Here is a 15,159-nt window from a genome sequence, read left to right as displayed (position 1 = left end):
TGTTCTTTTTCCATAGATCAAATTTCAAGTTATAAATAATTTATGTATATGCATGCAAAATTTAAGATCAATCGGTACACTGGAAGCTGAGCTTCAACTTCCAGAACATGAGCATTTTGTATGAAAAAAAAATCCAATACGCACTTTATTCTGACCAATGCTGTAACGCCGTTCGGTGCCGATTTTCAAAATGTTTTTACCAGAATATCCGGTAATTGCTATAGTCTCTATATCTGGAACAATAAATGTTTACTTTACATAGGCCCGGAAATGTTCTGAGTTGTCACAAGGTAGGTTGTTCCCGGATAATGGTATGCACGGCGAAAAAATAAGTTCAATTCGAAACAAATAATCAGTTTAAGAACCTGGTTTGCGACATTTTGAACTTTATGAATAAATTTTCGAAACTAAGTTATTAAGTGCTGGATTTTTATTGTAAATTTTCAACCCATGGGTAGTTTATTCAATTTATTGAAAGAACTACTGGAAGAACAGTAGAATAAATTTTGGAGTAATTCTGTATCGGATTTCTAGAAAAGAAATCTCAAGAGATTCCAGGAAGATTATCAAAAGGACTTATTATTAACAAAAAATAGTCCTTTAGGAAGCTCAGAAGAATCTTTTTACGGTATCTGAGGTATTCCCGAGAAAAAAAAAGAAATATCAGAAGGAACTCAAGGATATAGTCCAGAAAAATATTGAGTGGCGTGGTAACGCAGTAATTCGTAGATTGCATACTGAGAGTTGTCATGTTAAAAGTTTAATACCAGGAACTGAAGTCACTCGTCAATATCATCAAAAAATGGATTTTGGCATCATCGGGGATGCAATCTGCAGGAAGGGAACTAACACACTCGCACCGACCGAGAATTTTCATGAAACTCACTAAGTTTCAATAAAAAATAGTTGAAAGCTAATTCACCACAAACAAACTGAATGTATTGATTGTGTGAAATGTTACGGATAACCGTGACAGGAAAAAAAAAACAAAAATGTCCACGTGTATGCGTAGCTTGCTACAATCTGCGGAACCATCCCAGAAAAAATCTTGAAGAACTTCTGGAGCAACTTGAAGAATCTCGTTAGCAATAATTGGAGTGATCTCAGAACAATTTTTTTTAAAGAAATTCTAGAAGAACTTCAAAATTAAAATACAGAAGAAACGAATAATCATGAACTTCCTGAAAAATCTCAGAATTGATTTCTGGATTTCTAGAGGAAACCCTGAACTTCTTCAGGAGAAACCCACATGCAATATCAGGAGGAATTCCTAAGTGATCCTACTATGAACTTCTTCAAAAATCCGGAAAGAAACTTCTGAAGAAATACAATAAAGGATATTCGAAGGAATTTAAAAAGAAATCTCGGTAGAACTGCTTGAAAAATATCAAAAATATCATTTGGAGAAATAAAAAAAAAACTTCTGGAGGAACCCCTAAAAAAAATCCAAAAGGAGCTCCAAGAGGAATACCAGAAGATACTACATAAATGACGAATCTCAGTAGGATTTTCTGGAGAAATCACAGAAGAAATATCACGTATATTCCAAAAAAGAGCCAGGAGGAACTAATTCCAGAAGACAGTTCAGGAAAATATATGAAAAAATACCCTGAGGAATTTTATAACGAGTTCATAAAACAAATCCCTAAAGGAACAGTAAGAGGAAGGTTAAAAAGTGCAACTGAAGGAATTCCATAAAAATGAAAGGTAGTACTTCTACCTCTTTCTTAATCTATATACAGATATGACTCGATTATCCGGGTCTCGCAAATGCAATGCAGTAAAAAGCTTAAATTTTGACTGACCACAAACTAAAGTTGGCTTGGCAAAATGTCAAAATTTCAGCATTATAGAGTATTCCGTTACCCAGATATATGTTTGAGAAGCATCAGGACCTCACTCCGGATAATCGAGTCCGACCTGTATATAAAAATGCAGTGGCATATTTACGTGGGACCGCGCATAACTTGCGTACGGGTGGTCCGATTTGGGTCGTCTAAGTTTTGTTCTGTTAGTTTTCACCCAAGGAAGGTTTATGAGGCCTAAAACATGGGAAAATTGAGAGATTTTGAAAATCGGGTTTTCATACATTTTGAACGGGGACTTGGGAGCTTGGCTAGGGACTTGAACGTCAAAAAACGCAGTAGGCAAGACAAAATTTGCCGGGGACAGCTAGTTTTAGTTGGAAATAAAAAGGATTTAAATAATTTCAAAACGATCTCCAGTAGTAATCTCTGAAAATCTTCCTTAACCCTAAAAGGGTCCATCTTTGGTGGAACACACTCAGCGAGGTGACGAAACTGAGGCCATGAAGGTATCCCTTTTAGGGTTAAAGAGCATCAGAAAGATTTTTTGAGGAGTTCCAGAAAAAATAAATATCTGGAGAAATTCCACAAAGAGCTCCTTGAAGAACCGCAGAAGGATCTTCTGAAGGGATCCCAGAAGATGTTTTCAGATGAATCCCAGAAGACTCTGGGGATCCTAAGAACCGGAAGATCCAGGAATGTGGCCCCTGTTCCAAACATTCTCGAAATTGCATTCAATTATTATCTAAATTATACAACGCTGTTTTCAATGTGTAATACTATTTACTTTCAATCCTGTGCGAGCACCCATGGACCATGGTGGCCCAGAGGGCCGAATTGAAAGATCGCCATCCTGAGCGATTGCCAGCCATCGCCTTGACCAGTGACCAGGTCAAATTTCTGGTGATCTAATCTATTGCCTTGTTGAGCCTATTGATGAAGGCCTACAGCCGTTGAGCGTTCTCCGCTGATACATACCAAGTTTCACTGGTATGAAACACAAACTTCACGCTTGAGTTGAAATTTCGCATTTTTACGTCGAGTAGTCTGATTCTTTTTTCATACATTTTTTTAACTCACAAAAGCAGTCCTCGCCTTCTTGATCCGTGCACCTATGTCGGTGTCACCATCGGCCGCTATTCGGCTACCAAGATATTAAAAGCTGTCAACATTCTCTACTCCTTGCCCAGCTACCGTGAAGCTGGAAGGGTTGACCGTGTTTACATCCAACGATTTGGTCTTGTTGACGTTGATGGTAAGGGGCTGTCCATAAACCACGTGGTCATTAAGGGGGGGGGGTTCGGCCAATGACCAATTTGTATGGACAAATAAAAAAAAATGTATGGACTAATGACCACGCAGGGGGGGGGGGGGGGGTTTGAAAAGTCTCAAAAAAATGACCACGTGGTTTATGGACAGCCCCTAAGGCCTGCCACCTAGGAGCGATCGGCAAGATCAACGAGCTTACTCTGCATATCAGAAGGCCGTTGAACTAGGAGAGCAACATCATCAGCCAATTCGAATTCTTTATGGTGCCCCATGATAACGCACCCACGATTTGGTTCACGGTCAATCGCACCTACCAGGATCTCGTCGATTACGATGAGGAACAGTAGCGATGATAGTATACATCCTTGCCTCACTCTAGCGACGATCTGGATGGGATCGTACAAGACACCGTTGTGCAGTACTCTGCACAAAAATGCCCTGTACTGTGCTTTAATAAGGCCGCTCCTCATTCTGTAACTGAAATCACGGGAATATTGATCAGTTATGCATCCGTTGGAGATAGTGGGCGTTAAATTTCAGCAAACATTTTAAACAATCTGTTGAAAAGTGCTCAAATTTCCTCCGGTCTACGGTACCTACGGCACACGACAAAGACCGGCGACTGGACTTGCGGAATTCTGCATATTGCCATTGTGCGAAGATGACTGCTGGTGCTGGTGTTCTAGTTTTTCCCCCCAGACTAAGTTCCGTGATTTGAGAATGACGACGACGATGCCGACGCATCACAGCATCGTCATCATCAACGACGTCGTCGTCGTCGTCGTCGTCGTCGTCGACGACGTTTGGCTTCCGCTTGGTGCCAGCATGGCTCAATCATTCGCATTATCCATTCATCCCCGCTTGGCTCGGCCCTACTCTATTCGCCCAGAGCAAGAGGAAAAATTACGTTACGGTCTGGTAAATCGATTCAAACCGACAACGACGATACGATGAAGACGAGTGGCGCGGCGCAGGATATCGTCGTCCCACCAGAGTCGTCGGGCAACGTGACTCTTCTTGTCGACTCATTTGGTATGTACGAGCGAAAAAGGCTCGCCGCCGTTCATTATCCCATCGTTCTAGCACTCCATTTTCCAAGATTTTCCAATGGGGATTTCCAGTGGGGTGAATGGAAGATGTGTGGAGGAGGTGGGTGACGGCTTTTCATCGATTCGATCGGATGTCGGTGGCACTCTCGGTGAGCTTCCCTTTCCGGCTTGGCTGATATCAACTATTGATACTGGCGGCCGGAGGAGGAAATACGAAGGAAATTTTATAATTTAACGATTCGAATACTTTTCATGTTTCAGTCATTCTTCAATGTCGCTGCCGTCGTCGTTGTCGTTCGATAGCGTTCGACGGGTCCAAGTTCCAATAAAGGACCGGTAATGGGGCATCGGTGCTAAATGTGGCCACCCCAAAACTTATTCAGAAGAAAAGACCCATTCAACCCAAATGCGACCCATTTCACCCCACTCTCGCCTATCAAACAGGCGGTAGCTAGCTACACCGTGCCTCAAGCCGGAATGTCGTTGCCACGTTCTCACCCCTAGTAGCAGCTAGTACAGGAGTCCGTAGAATCAGCAGCGGCGATGGGACGGACTGAAATTGACGACAGGAAATATCGATAGGGGCTCACAGAGCCCTAGACTTAAGTCTGATCGTGTGAGTGTGTTCGTTCATGCTACTTCCTTGCTGGGAGCTAGCTGTGAATGAACTGGGAGCTTTCAACGATACATTATACGGTGTGAGCCATCTGTCGGCGGCGGCGGAACACTGCACTGCACACAGGGCTAAGGCAATGGGCGGCGATGTCTGCTGCCTACTGTATGTACTTCCGGCACAAAGTGACACGGTTAACTTTTTACCCATTGTTGGAGTTCATTGATGACAGTTATTAGAAAAGTTGACTGTTGGGGGTGTCCCGCCATGGGACCGGACGAAGGGAGTGTTAAGGTATGCTTGGCGTGCGATATTAAGGTCATCGCCGTAAAAGCATTGGTTGATTGCAAAAGAAAATTGTGTGCATGATGAACTGAGTGGGGATAAACCTATTTCAGTGGCGATAACCAAACTTGGAAGATTTGATTGAAGTATTCCAAGAGTAATTCCTGGTAGAATCCCTTGGGAAGAATTCTAGCGGAATCTTTGGAGAGATTTTTGGAGGAATTTCGGAAACAAATTTTGGGAAATTCACTTAACCCTCTAATACCCAATCCCGCCTTTAGACGGGGTATAGTTTGAGCATTTTTGTAATTTTTGTTTCGTGGAAAATCAATTTTTTTATATTTTTGGCTGATATTTAGGACTGTTTTGTATATCTCAAAATGGTTTTTGGTGTATTTTAAAGCGTATTTACATTTTTTAAAAATCATTGAAAAATTGATGTTTTAGTCACCATTTGGAAATCATTGTTTATTTTGTATTGAATCGCTACAATTAACATATTTTAAATTTTTCCCAAATCGTTCTATCCTTATTTAATAGTTTAAGGGAATCGAATACACTCTAAAATTATTTTCCTTAAAATTACACGGAAAATAAAATTTTCTGTGAAAAAAAATTAAAATAATAATATTTCAACAATAATCATAAAATCGCAAAATGTTTTCATCTAAAAAAATCCGTACCCCAAATAGGCTACCAGGAAAAATATAAAACTGTAGGGATGTTCAAAAATAAAAATTAGAAAAATCAAAAACTGAAAGTCACGATATCGAGAATTAAAAAGAATCATCTTCCAAAACAGGTTTAAATCGATTTTAGATGACGAAAAATGATATTTAGATCAAAATCAAAAATTTGGGTATTAGAGGGTTAAGGAATTCTTGGAAGAATTAATGAATTAACTGCCATATTCGCATAGTCGATGTAACTACCGTTGACAAAGCCAGCAGATGCAAACTGATATCGCACACACGTGTATATTTGTAACCAATTCCATTCAATAGAGCACAAGAGCTAACCTTTCGTTAGATGCCAACGTGGGAAAAATCTTGTTTTTCGAATAATTCCTCGTTGAAATTTGAAATTGCTTGAAGAGTCGCTTGACAAATTTCAGAAGGAAACTCTGGAGAAGTTGATTAAGTACTTTATGGGGGTATTTGTGAAGGAACTAAATGAAACAATTCATCCACTAGGATTTTTTTTAAACAAAACTGTAAAAAAATCTCAGTATATCCTACGATTTTTTTAAAGAATTTGCTAAGGGATGTCTTAAGGAATCCATAGAAGATTTTCCAAAGATTCAGAGAAAAGCTTTCTGATAAGGGAGGAATTTCTTAAAGAAACTCCGGAGAAAACAACAGAATGAATCCCAAAAAAAAAATAAGAAAAAAACTCTAGCACTTCTGAAAAACATAGAAGATTTAATGAAAAGTCTGCGAAAAAAATAAATATCCGAAATGTTTTCAAAAGGAATCACAGAATAATGCTGGATAAATATCCACGAAGTTGTTGAAGGAATGCTTAAAATAATGTTTGAAAAAGTAATCAGTTGAGATATTTTTGAAGCATTCCATGAAAGATTTTCATAAAAATTGTGATTTTTTTACAGGGATCCCTGAAGATGTCGCAAAAGCAATCATTGAATAAAATTTCAAATAAGCAAGATTTTTTATTCAGAAGAAGATTTTTTAAAGAATTCGTTCGTGGAGGAACTTATAGTTGAATTCTTGGAGAAATTTCCAAAGGCGTCCCATTAGAAAGTTTTTGAAGGATTTTTGGAAGTTTTTCACAAAAAAAAACACATCGAGGATTTATGAGGAAATTTCTGAATAAATTTCCTAATAAATCTTGGAGAAATTTTTGAATACACATCCAGAGGTATTTCTGAATGATCAGTTTTTGTATAAACCTGCTATGAAATTTTGGAACAAACTCCTGGAACAAATTCAACCAATGCGATTATACTTGCCTCAAAAACCGATATTTCTGCGATATTGTTTCTACTCCGTGTGATTTTTTGATACGAATAATGCTCAAAAATAGCGAATGATGCAAGGAAATTCATTTTTTATCCATGAATTGAAAAAGAAACAAATCCAAGGGAAAATTTTGAGAGAAATAATTGGAATGCTCAAGGAATCCTTGGAGATATTTATGGAAGGTTTTTTTGGATGTTTTTTATAATATTTTTAAAGATTGCTGTATGAATCATTGTATTATCTACAGGAGTCTTAGTAATATCTGAATAAATTAATTTATTCTTGATTTCCAAACGGAATTCAAGATGGATCCGGAGAGAAGTGCCTGAAGGAGTCCCTGGAAGAATTTCTGCAGGAACTATTTTTTTTTATCTGTATTAACGAGATTTTTAGCCCTAGGCTAGTTCATCTCGGGACCCACGCTTTACTTACCTTCCGAAGGAAGAACTCACATTTTGCGAGTTTGTCGGGAGTAGGATTCGATCCCAGGTCCTCGGCGTGATAGTCAAGTGATCTAACCATCACACCAGGTCCGCTCCACTGCAGGAACTGTTGCGCTAGAGAGATTTCTGAAAAGAATCCTTGGAAGATTTGATTACGGAATTCTTAGTGGAAAAGTACTGAAAGAATTCCTTGAGGAATTCCCTAAAGAATCCATAAAGCAATAAAGTTTTCTTGGTTTAAATTGTTTATTTTTTTAATTTTGTACAAAAGAGCACCTTTCTGAGGGCCACCACGGTTTTATCAATTTTTTTTTTACTTAAATTTGCTGAAGATATTCCAATACCATCGTTTCACAACTGAGCAACTGTTTAATAGCACCGTCCAGTACAAAATCCGACAAGAGGTGATTCGTGAAATTACTCCCATAGTAACTTCAAACTTTTTTTTATATGTTCCCGGGCACCAAACGAACATTTGGAGTTTGGCTCAGTTTTGTCTGTAGATTCAGAAAATAGAATTATCTGAACATTGCAAAAGAATTCATTTTTTAGAATTAAATATTTGAAGAGTTTTAACGGATTCTTTGAAAACAAAATCAGGATGAATTTCGGAAACAATCATTGAAAATTTTATTTTAAAAAACCTTAAATTAATTATTGAGGGAAACTTTGGAGATGTTTCTAAAGTAATTCCAAGTGTTTGATTGTCTGAAGAAAATGCTGGAGCGTATTTCTGAACCATTCTTGGAAGATTTTCCAGATAAATCCCATGAGGGGTTTCTGGAAAAAAAAATCTTGGGAAAATTCCCGAGAAAGTGCATGGAATAATTTCTAGAGAATACTTGGAGAAATTGCTGGAAGAGGCTCTGGGAGGAGGAATTCCAGAAGAAAACTCTGGAAAGGTTTCTAAAAAATTTCACGGAGGTATTTTGGAAGCAATCCAATGGGATAATACATTTATTAGTAACTTCTTAAAAAATTTCCTGGAAAAAAATCCTAGACAATGCTTGGAAGATTTTATAAGTAATTTGCCGGTTGAATTGCTGAAGGAATCCGGAGTATTTTCCAAAGAATTAATGGAAAGCTTTCTAAGGACATGGATGAATTTCTAAACAAATTCATGTAGAAAGTTCTGGAGAAATCTTTGGTGGGATTTCTATAGGAAGTTCCAGAGAAAAATTCTGAAAGAATCCCTGATGTTCAAAAAAACTGCGGAAATTTTGAAGCACTTAGAATAATTTCTGAAAAATCTGCGTACAATTTCTGAAGAAGTTTCTGAAAAACTTTCTACAGGAATAATGGAAGACATTTCTGGATTAATTCTTTCCTCGTGGATGGAATAGCATTTCCAAGAACTTCCTGAAGTTTTTGGAGAAATTTTTGAAGAAATTTCGAAAGGTAATCATGCAAAATTTTTTACTTAAAATTTGTGAAACTTCTGGACGACATTCCAAAGCAAACATTGAATAAAGTTTCATAATGATTCCTTGGAGCATTTACCAAAAGAATCTGCAATGAAGTTCGTTGAGAAATATCCGGAGCAATTCTTGTAGGAAATTCAGAAACAATGACGTGTGGAGTTTTGAAGAGTTCTTTGGAAGATTTAAAAAAATCAGAAACAGGAACAGTATATGGTGAATTTCGTTGGAATGTTTTGTATTCCTGTTTGTATGAAAGAATTCAATGTTTTTACAGAATCCTCGATGTAATCCGTGGAAAATTTTTGGACAAAGATCAGCATTTTATGTGAGACTTTGTTGATGAATTAGAGAAATTACAAAAAAAAAAATAAAAAAAAATCCAGGAAAAATTATGAACTTTTTAAAAGAACCCCTGGACTTTTTTTCTGAAAATAAAACCTGGAATTTAGGAGCAAATTTATGAAAACATTTCTGGAGCACGAAAATCCAAACGAATTCTTTGGTAAAATTCTGGGAGGAACTGTTTAACACATATTCTGAAAACTATAACTGATTATTTCTGGAAAGATATTATGAAAGACCTCATGAAAGAGTTTCTTGATGAATTTCTAGAGCAATCCTTGCAGAATCTTCCAAAGCCATCTTGAAGGAATTTCTGAATGAATTTTCGGAAGAAAAGCTGAAAAACCCATGGAAAAATTTCTGAAGAAATCTCTGAATGATTTCATAAGGAATCTCTGGGCGGTATTACTAAAGTAATTCTTTGACGAATTTCTGAAAAAAAAACCAAAAGAAATTCTTGAAATAGCTCATACTAGATTTCGAAAAGTTTATATTTTTGTAAATTTTTTGTTGGAATCCCTGGAAAAAAATGCCTAAAGCAATCCCTAAATAAACTTTCCGAATGAACTCTGGGACCGCTTAATTGTCATAGTCCTGCTCATTAAATACTGAAAACCACTTGGTATTTGGAACTCACTCATCTTTTGAAGACTATGATAATGTTTTTCTTTCGTGATTTGTATACGTTTAATTTTTTTCACGCCTATATATATAATAAACGTATATCAAAAGATGAACTACAATAAGCTTAAGGCGAAACTGGAAGCATTTTCTCATTTTTTCGGTTTTTGATTTTTTATTAAATAACGAAGCAATATTTTCAAAATCGGTTTTCGTGCACATGTAGAGTATGGATCAAGGTATCTTCTGATTTTTTTTGAGGTTGAAAATGTTTTCCATTTTTGCAAAAACCATTTTTTTGTGAAATTTTGTTCAAAAATGGTTTCTGCAAAAACTAAAAACATTTTCCACTACAAAAAAATTCAGAAGACACCTTGATCCGTACTCTACATGTGCACGAAAACCGATTTTGAAAATATTGCTTTGTTATTTAATAAAAAATCAAAAACCAGAAAGTGAGGAAATGCTTCCAGTTTCGCCTTAAACCTGCTAAAACCTTGGAAAAACACTCGGTACTTTCCTAGGTTTGTAGGCAGTTTTGAATGGCATATGATTCAGCGCTTCGTATTGTATCCACAACTTTACTTATAGCAATGATCAAGTGGAATAGAAAACTTTTCTAAGCCGTCACCTCTCCTTCAAATGAGTATGCATCCCATTGCATTGTTCAAAATGCAGATCAGAAACTTTCCCCCCAACCATCCAAACCAAAATGAATGACCAAGCCCTTGGTAAAAAAATGTCTCCTTTATTGCAATCCTTCGAATTCGGTTGCACCCCTCCAACGCCGCGCCGTGAAAAAAAAAACCAGTAACAATTGGATGGACCTCTAATGGTGTCCCAGTTAATCCTGGCACAAGTGAGTGACGATGTTCTACTAGACATCTGGGGGCTATTACCTTACCGAGCTCCAGCAGCAGTCAGAGTGTAGACCAACTTTCGGCGCACATGTGAATGTATAAAAACTACTTCTGTCCCCTCGATGTTCTCAAACTCTCTCAGCTCTCAAGTGCACGAGTGATGGAAACCCTGATCATCCTCAGCGTCGTCACAATGTGTGTAGCCGAGTGGTGGTGGGTGAACTTTTCCTTTCAGTCCGTTTTCAGTCAGTTTTTTTTTTCTACTCGGGTGTGCTGTCCATCGTAAAACTTCTCTGCTGCTGCTGGTGTCATGTTGGACCGGCAATTTTGGTCGCACTTCGGATTCAGCACACCGGCGTCCGACCGGCCGGCCGGATGACCACACGACACGGCAATTCGATTCCCAACTCCACAACCTCAGGTCCCCTCCTGTAGCTTTCTGCGATTCACAGTTGCATACTTTCCGGGAGGGCAAATGCATGTTCTGGTCCAGTGGTTTGCAACTGCGATTCTTCTAGGAGAATATTTATGACAATTCAAGAGAAACTAAAAAAATGTTCTCTTGAAGCAGTTGAACAGATTTTGTTATATAGTTAAATGGGGCAAGAGATTCTTTTGTAGTTTTTTTGAGTTTAATTCAAATTTTTTTTTTGCGTGTCAAGGTTGCTTGAAGTCTTTTCGAAAAAGAATCTGTCACACCAAAAATTATAAAAAATTATCAATATTTCTATAGAGTAAGGTGGGGCAAAAGTTCGACCCAAGTTGAAAATTTAATTTTTCTCGAAAAAAAAACCGAAGCAGATGAAAATAAATGAATTCCGTGTTTAATTCTATCATCCATCAGCTAAAATTTTGCTGAACAAAGTTACGCCAAATAAATTTTTATTTATGAGTTACAACGCTTTTTGTATATGTGCGACGCACACAGTGCGTCTTATTCGAACTATTGCCCCACCATTGGGGCAAAAGTTCGAATCTAGTGTTTGTGGAATTTCGCTAACCGTTGCACACAATTTTGGCACTTTGGAACTGCATTACACTTTAAAGTTCGATCTTTATTTTACCCAAATCAGGGTTAAATTTACTACACCAAAAATTAGTAGTTTTCCGCAAAATTCAGATAAAACAACTTTTTTTCAACTTTGATCGAATTTTCTCTCTAAATTATGACAAAATTTTTGTTTTTGATCAAATAATTATAATGAACGATGGTCCTACTAACGCAAGGATTAGAATTGCATTGCTCCCGGAAGTTCTAAGATTTTTTTAAATTTTTATTACTGTGTATTTTAACTTATGCTTATTCTACACTAGGAGTTCTAAGAAATTCTTCCCAAGATTTCTCTCATTTTCGTTGAATTTCTCGAAATATTACTCTAGGGATTTCCACAGGAGTTTTTGCTGCAGCTGTTTTACAGAAGTTTACTTTCTCCTGAAATTTTTGGAACAGTTTCGCCGTTGCATTTATAGCGGAGTTTTTTTTTTTCAAAATTTCCGCAGAATTTCTACCCGGGATTTCTTGGTGGGGTTTATGTTCTAGTTCCTACTAATATTTCTTATTGAACACTTCTCCAGATTTCTCCCGAAGTTTTTCAAGGGATTTAAATCGTAGTTTTTTACGAAATTTTCGTGGTGATGCTTCCGGGCTTTCTCCTCGGGTTTTCTACCGAAGTATGTTCCGGGATTCCTTAATAAAAACCTCCAGGGTTTTCTTCTAAGACTTCTGTTCACCTCTGGATTCAAACCGGATGTTTTTTAGTTCTCATAGTGAATTCATCAGTAATAATTAAGGGAATGTTTGCGGGAATACCTCTGCAAATTCCCCTCGAGATTTTTCCTGAAAACATTCCAGAGAATTCTACGTTTTATTTAGGATATATATCCCGGTGATATGCATTTTGTATTTCCAGCAGAAGTTGCTCTCTATATTTATTATAGAGGTTTCCTCGCGTACAGCAGTGCTTCCCAAGATTTGTCTCATTTTCGAGGATTTTTTCCGGAAATTTACAGGAGTTTCTACTGTAAGGAATTTCCACAACAGTGTCCAGAGTAACATTTTGCGGAAGGTTATTCTGGAACGTCGTCTTCATTTTTTTTTTAAAGTTTCACTATCCAATTTATACCAGAGTTTTAAAAATTTTCGAGGAACTCCGAGGGTTGCTTTCCGAAATTGTTGTTGGGGCTTTTTCAAGAGCTCCTGTGGATATTTCTGATTGATAACCTGTCGGAATTTCTTCTGACGGAGCTATGAAATTTTTCTTGAAACTCTCGAGGTGGCTCTACCCCATTTGGCATAATGCAATTTTGGCATAATGCTGTTTGGCATATTGTCATTTGGCAGGAAAGACATTTGGCATAACGGTCATTAAGCATAAAGGCTATTTGGCATAACAAGGATTATGCACATTCTTACCACCAAGAAGGCTGTTTTCCGTATTATGCCAAATGGTATTATGCCAAACGACGTTATGCCATATGGCATTATGCCAAATGGGGTAGAGCTCTCGCAGTGATCTTTTTGAGATTTCTTTCTGGATTTTTTTTTTTCGGGATTCTTTTAAGAGCTTTTTTGGAATTTTCATTAGAATAACTAGCCACAGAAGTCCAATGTCGCGACTGTTCGTGTGACTAACATCTAGTTTGCCACGTCCTTACAGCGTCTGTAGCGGTCCTAGAAGTGTCAAGTAAATTTTGTTTACCAAAACAAATGATCCTTTACAAGATGGACACTTGCAAACAATCAATTATTACAAATAAAGTTATTAATATAATTAAACTGGAAAAGTGACTACTACGCCATTGGTGTTCTAGTGTATTTCTATCGAATTTTCTGCCGAAGTTTGTTCCAGGATTTCTCAAAAAAGGCACTGGATTCCTACCGGACGTTTTGAAGACTTTCCCCGGGAAGTCATCAGCGATATATTCTAAACGGATATTTCTAGAAATACTTCTCGAAATTTCTTCATGAAATATTCTAGAAATCTTCATTTTCTCAGGATTTCTCCCACCTCTCTTTTATAATCCTTGGGAGGAAGTTGCTCTTTGTACATATTTCGGAGGTTTTCTCGCGTACTGCTTCTAAAATTCCTTACGAGGTTTATATTGGAGTTGTTTCAGTAATTTCTTCAACGAATTTGTGTGTCATTTCTTCTAGATTTTCTCAAACAAGTCTTTCCCGGGATATTTTTAGAGGTTTTAAATGATAGACTCGGAGAATCCCTTCCAGGATTTCCACAGGAATTCCTTTTGCGATGTCCGTCATAGTTTCTGCATCCAATTCATAAAAGTTTACCAAGCTTCCTTCCAATGTTCCTCCTGGGATTTCCAAAGACAAATTTTATATTTTTTGTATGAGCGAATGACCACGGTGGGGGAGGGGAGGTTTGGGTTTGAAATCTCTCAAAAAATGACCACGTGGTTTATGGACAGCCCCTTATTCATTTTATCCAATTCATTGTGTGTTTTTGTTCGAAAAAAAAAACTGTTTATACATGCTTTTAAAAAGAAAAGAAAATAAAGAATAAAATTTAAAAAAATGCAAAGAAATAAAATTAAACAAAATTAAAAAAATAAATAGAGAGAAATGATATTCAACAAATATAAACAAGTTCAAATAAAAAAGAAAGAGGTCAGAAACTTAGGAGTGTAGAAGTCAACTTAAAAAAAACATATCTCACTATTTTCCAATAATTTTGAAACCAATTCAAAATAAATGGATCTTAAAAATTAACAAGATGCCTCCGAATCATGCTCCGAATAATTGTAATTTGGTTCTAATTCATGTAAAAACCATAAATTTAACTATTCATAAGGGGTTTAAATCATTTTTTTCTTTTATTCCCTTTATTCTTTATGTATAAAAAATAAAACAATATATGTACATATGTACCGCTAGAACGAAGTTAAATACAGTAAGGAAATATCATCACCCCACTTTCAAAAAATATATATATATTTTTTTTTATTTGTACAATATCTATACGTTCCATCAGTATTGTTAACACATTAAGTGCAAATTTAACATCCGACAACAGAGGGGAGATATTTTATCAAATATAATCCCTAACTATTAGTAAGGGAATGTCTGAGTTACCAGATACATAAAATGTGGCTTTGTGGCCGTGCGGCTAGTGTCACCAAGCATTTGGTCACATCGAGCTGGGGAGCGCGGGTTCGATTCCTGCCGCAGCTGTCAGAAAAAGTTTTCAGCTGTGCCACTGGGCATTTGCATGCTAGTCCGTTTTCTAGTGTCATGCTTCCGTTTAAAGAGCGAAGAGCTCACTGTAAGCATTGAACGTGTCCGTGTCATAAAAAAATAAAAAATAAATATTAGGTAAAATGAATAAAAAGAAAAAAAAAACTGGGCAAAAGAACATAAGAAGGACCCCTATAACCGCAGAACCAACAGAAAAATTGACATTTAACAACATTTTTTCAATAATGTGTAAAATTTAGAAAATTTTCATTATTTT

General features: G+C 36.9%; 1 protein-coding gene across 2 annotated transcripts in view; it reads left to right on the top strand.

Moving 5' to 3' along the window:
* Nucleotides 1-15,159, top strand: part of LOC109408491 (furin-like protease 2) — a 1,190,934-nt gene that overhangs the window by 426,475 nt on the left and 749,300 nt on the right. The window lies entirely within an intron of this gene.

This window comes from Aedes albopictus, chromosome 3, assembly GCF_035046485.1.
Source record: "Aedes albopictus strain Foshan chromosome 3, AalbF5, whole genome shotgun sequence".
NCBI lineage: Eukaryota > Metazoa > Arthropoda > Insecta > Diptera > Culicidae > Aedes > Aedes albopictus.
Note: the sequence above shows the minus strand (reverse complement) of the source record. Positions and strands in the feature narration are given on the sequence as shown.